The sequence below is a fragment of the Heloderma suspectum genome, chromosome 7 (assembly GCF_057233095.1).
Source record: "Heloderma suspectum isolate Gila_16-S chromosome 7, 16-S_ref, whole genome shotgun sequence".
NCBI classification, from domain to species: domain Eukaryota; kingdom Metazoa; phylum Chordata; class Lepidosauria; order Squamata; family Helodermatidae; genus Heloderma; species Heloderma suspectum.
Window position 1 is genome coordinate 23,491,077 of NC_139464.1, and position 5,889 is coordinate 23,496,965.

Here is a 5,889-nt window from a genome sequence, read left to right on the forward strand (position 1 = left end):
AGGGTATCACCTTCTGATTTTGAAGATCTGCAGCAACATCTGAGTGAATTAATAGCATTGAGTGTGATTGAGGAAACCTGCAGCCCTTATGCCTCACCAGCAGTGTTGGTGCATAAGAAAACTGGAGCACTTAAAATGTTGATAGATTATAGAAAACTTAACAGCGTGACTCGAAAAGATGCTTATCTGCTGCCCTGAATTGAAGAAACGTTTGCATTATTGGCAGGAGCAAAGTGGTTCTCCATATTAGACCTCAAAGTGGGTATTATCAGATACCAGTTGAGTTAGGTGATTGCCCCCAAATGGCCTTCACCACACCATTTGGAAATTGGCAGTTCAAGAGGATGCCACAAGGACGAACAAATGTCCCAGCTACTTTCCAGAGGGTGATGGAACATGACATGCATCTAAGACAGTAGCATTTTTAGATGATCTGATTATCCAAGAATATGGATTGAAGTTGGCCCCCTCAAAGTGTAAACTGTTTCAAACATCTGTAAAATATTTGGGACATGTGATTTCTCAAGTTGGAATTCACCCAGATAAAGAGAAAACCAATGCTCTTACAATGTGGCCAGTACCAACTACTATAAAAGAATTTGCTGGATGTTACTGGAGGTTTGTAGATAGATATTCTCTTATTGCAAAACCTTTGAATACCCTTCTTGCTGGAGGTGGAAAAGGGAGGAAATGGGATGGAAGACAAACCCTTGCTGATAGATGAGATGAAAATTGTAAAAATGCTTTGGAGACTTTAAAATTGAAGCTTACCACTGCACCAGTTCCTGGATTTGCTGATTGGAAACTTCCATATATTCTTCATACTGATACAAGTTTCACTGGACTAGGAGCTGTCCTGTACCAGGTACAGAATGGAAAACCTCAAGTCATTGCTTATGCTAGCAGAGGACTGAGTTTTAGTGAACGCAGTTATCAAGTTCATAAATTAGAATTTCTTGTCTTAAAGTGGGCTGCTTGTGATAAATTTCATGATTTTTTAAATATGGTGCAGAATTTAGAGTAATGACAGACACCAGTCCAATGACATATGTGCTGAAGACTGCAAAATTGGATGCAGCTAGTCACAGGTGGGTGGCAACTTTGTCACTGTACAGCTTTGAAATTGTCTATAAATCTGGAACAGCAAATGTAGATGCAGATGCACTATCAAGAAGGCCACACAAAGTTATACTAGATAGCAAGGAAAATTTGAAGCAACAAGAGCGTGTTGTTAGAATGCTTTCTTGAGCTCAGTCTAACCCTGAAAAGTGGAGTATTTGGAACAATGAAGTCTGTAAGGCAATTATGCAAACTCATGAAGTACAGATAGGCACGGAAGCAGATAATTCTGGTGAGGAAGTACGAACATCTAGAAGTTAGTAGAGACACTGCCGTGTGATGACGACAGCATACCAATATCATTTGAGAATCCAGACCTTTGGCCTGAAAGACCAGATCCCTCCAATTTTTACCCTTTAGATTAGAAGAAGTTACAGAGACATGACAGATATATTGTTCGTGTGATTCATGTCAGGGTTGGATCGGAGCCCATAGAGCCCCAAAGCAGTTCTGATTCTGAGGAAGAGATAGAAACTGTGGGAGAGGAACCCGCGTGCTGTTCAGAGGCGCCGCCGGAGGGAGAGCACCTCCCTGATCACATTCCTGAGAGTGGTAGCGACCCTGGCAGGCAGGGGGAGGGACAAATGGAGCTTTGGGACGCTAGGCACAGGGACAAGCAGGAGATGGAGGGTGCCGAGAGGAGGCGCTCAGTCCGCTTGGCGCGACGTCAACAGCTGCGCCCTGATGCCCATGGGAAAGGGGTGGACTTTCGCCTCCTAGCCCTTAGGTTCAGAGGCTTCCCGCCTTTACCCACCAAACGGAGATCAACTGATTCACTAAGGCTAGAAACCCCTAGTAGGCAGCTCTCTTAAGTTTCCCTCATTAGGCTCATGCAGTTAGCATCTGTAAGTGTCATTAGGTTGAATGGAAACAAAGCCTTGGAAAAAAGCCCTATTGTCTCTGTGTTGATTCTGGCTACTTGAGGATTTCAGAAGGCAGCAAGGGCACTCCTGACAATTCATTTCTTGGAAACTGGGCGTAAACCTACTTTAGAAGAAGAAAAAGGAGAAGAGTATGAGACAAGACTGTACCTACGTGAGTGGCCCAAACTTTTCCTTTCTCAGGGAGTCCTGTACAGGAAAGTACAGTGGAGAGGAGAGACCATTGAACAGCTGGCAATCCCTTATACTCATCACTCTAGAGCACTAGAAGGAATTCATGATGAAATGGGCCACATGGGATTTGAAATTCAGATCTTGGAATTGTTGTCGATCACAACCTGAATATGAGCCAACAACGTGATGTGGCTGCAAAAAAGGCAAATGCTCTTTTGGGCTGCATTAATAGAAGTATAGCTTCCAAATCCCAGGACATACTAGTTCCCCTCTACTCAGCACTGGTTAGGCCTCATCTGGAGTACTGTGTTCAGTTCTGCGCATCACACTTTAAGAAGGATGCAGACAAACTGGAGAGGGTTCAGAGGAGGGCAACAAAGATGATCAGGGGACTGGAAACAAAGCCCTATGAAGAGAGACTAAAAGAACTGGGCATGTTTAGCCTTGAGAAGAGAAGACTGAGGGGAGATATGATAGCACTCTTCAAGTACTTGAAAGGTTGTCACAGAGAGGAAGGCCAGGATCTCTTCTTGATCATCCCAGAGTGCAGGACACGGAATAATGGGCTCAAGTTACAGGAAGCCAGATTCCGGCTGAACATCGGGGAAAACGTCCTGACTGTTAGAGCAATACGACAATGGAACCAATTACCTAGGGAGGTGGTGGGCTCTCCCACACTGGAGGCGTGCAAGACGAGGCTGGACAGCCATCTGTCAGGGATGCTCTGACTTGGATTCCTGCATTGAGCAGGGGGTTGGACTCGATGGCCTTGTAGGCCCCTTCCAACCCTACTATTTTATGATTCTATGATTCTATGAAAGAACTAGAGATCTAGCTTGAGACTGATTCAATTGGCCTAGGATGATTAGAGATATAGAGAAAAAGTGTCAGACTTGTGTGCGCTGTATTAAAAGGAAGGCTAAAGTAGAAAAAGCAGCTCAGCTAGTAAATATTCAGGCTTTTGCTCCACTAGAGTTAGTTTGTATGGACTTCTTTTAACTTTGGACCAAGAGTCTGCAGGAGTAATGTGTTAGTGTTAACTGATCATTTTACCAAATATGCACAAGCGTATCCAACTAAAGATCAGACAGTCAAAACAGTTGCTAATGTGTTGTAGGACAACTTGATCAATCACTATGGGTTGTCTAGGAGGATACACAGTGATCAAGTTGCTACTTTTGAATCTGAATTCATCAAAGAATTGAGTCAAATCGCTGGAGTGAAGTCACACACGACACCCTGTCACCCCAGAGAGAATCTGGTGGAACAGTTCAATTGTACCCTATTGAATATGTTAGGCACACTAGAAGATCAGAAGAAAATTAACTGGAGAAAATATGTGAAGCCTCTGATGCATGCTTATGATTGCACTAGAGATGACACACCTGGAGAGAGTCCCCATATTATTTAATGTTTGGCAGACAACTTTTATTGCATTTGTGATTTGTGTTTTAGAGTTAAGGAAGAAGGACATGGTGTGGTGACATATCAACAGAATGTAAAGGATTTAAGACAAGACTGCGGTATGCCTAGGATTTGCTACTAAAGAAGCTGCAAAGCATCAACTGGCTAATGATGGGATGCCAAAGTGATTATATCAATTTTAGAGCCTGGTGACCAAATATTAGTGCGCAACTTTCGTCTTGGGGAAAACAAAAGCTTGCTGATTGATGGGAACCAGTGGTGCATATAATATTGGAACAATTAGAGGGAGATCTGCCTATTTATAAATTACAAGCCAAAACTGGAGAGGGTCCTATAAGAACACTTCACAGGGATATGCTGTAGCCTTGCAGTTTTATTACTGCTCATGAATCTTCAGAAATTATACTCATGGACTCAAGTCCAGTTAGCAGCAGAACCAGAGAGAGGGAAGCTGATGAAGTAGTGATTCAAGCAGAAGATGAGGAAGAATCACAGACTGAACCTATTTTCACTCACAACTAAACCCCTTAGCAGGGGAGTTTGAACCTAGGAGATATTTGCTTTCTCCAGAAAGCCATGCAGAATTAATCAGATGATTGATGGAAGTGAAGAAACTTCAGCTATATTAGAGATACCTACAGAAGTCTCTTTAGAACCTCGAAGGATAGAATTTGAACCAAACCCACCAGATTCAAAGATTATGTTCTAGACTTTGCTATTGTTCCACAAGATCAAGATCCTCAGTTAGTAGCGATGCAATGTCAGTATTGTTCCAAATTACTGAAGGGGAGTACATTTGTGTAACCAGTTAGAAGTTATAATTTTTAATAACTGTCGGGACAACAGTAGTTTAGCAGGGGAGAATGTAACCCACTTGTATTTTTTTCTTTAAGAATTCTGAGGGAATATTCTTGCACATGCTCAGTAAGATAGGGAGTGGCCACCGTTTTAGGCAGTTACCAGAACTGCAGTGTAGAAAAAGCTTGCTTTCTCCTCCCTGTAAGACCCTTAACAACCCTGTAAGGGCTCAAAGTTCTGTGTTGCTGGATCCTGATCCAATTTTCAAGAAGATTGCTGCGGAGCTGGAGTGAATGGAGTAGAAACTGTTTCTTTCTTCAGCCAGCAGAAAAAAAAATCAAACGTCAGAGAGAAGTTTTATTTATATGTTTGTTATGGACTCAAGCTGAAAAAAAAAGACAGAACTTTGGGAGGGCTGTGCTCTGTTTTATTGTTTTGGTGGGTTATACATGTAAAATTATTATATATGCATTATTGTTTTAAGATATTAAAATATATGTTAATTGTTCCTGTACAAAGCCCTTTGCTGTGAGTCCCTTTTGAGACCCTGAAGAAAAGTGTTACATCAACATGCATAGGATTGCACCCTTAATGGCTTAGCGTAGGTCATAAAGAAATATTTAACTGATTAATTTAATCCAATTAAATCTTTAAATGCATTTTTTCTTTTTCTTCTTTCTTGAGTGGGCGGGGCAAATCCCATTTGGCCCTTTGGAAGAGCCTCCACTGGGAAAACAGGATGGCCATCTGGGGAACTCTAGAGAGCTGGGTTTGGCCCTCTGATCTAGATGGACCAATGTCTGGCCGTATGAGGCAGCTTCTTATGTTCACATGCTGACGAAAGACAGGCAGTGAAGAGAAGTCAAAAGAGGCAAGACTTTGAAATGAGATGCAGAGTAAACCAAATGAGTTGTGGAATGCAAAACAGGAACAAGGATGGAGATCAGAGATAAATGGATTACAGGAAGTGAGGCGAGAAATAATCCAACCTAAAATTATCCCTCCTTTTCAGCATCTTGGCACGTTAATTCAGGCTTCCTGAGCTGCTTACCATCTCAAGTATGTCATCCATCCTCCCCCACTCAAACAGCAATTTGCACTTAAAAAAAACAGGCATAAAATGAATCTGACTTATCCTCCTTTTGTCTTTCCCTTCTGCAGCTGCAGACTCCTGACAGCTCCTGCAAGACATAATTAAAGCTTTTCATTCCTGTGCTTTATTTTAAGCATTCTACCCCCCCACACCCTGAACTCTCCAGTCTTTAAAAAAAAAAAAAAAGTGTTCTAAGGGCAAACTCTTCTTACTGGTTTGGGCAACAAAGTAGGCCTTCTCCTGTTTCTTCAAGCAACAGTAAGATGTTTGCAGTTAAGTCTAGCTGATTTTGGTTTTTTACTCCATACTCCATATTTGCCTTTCAAGGTGTGTTAGTTTAATCATTCCAATGTACCGTACCAAGTAGTGTTAGGAGAAGCTACTGCTTTCCTGTAACTT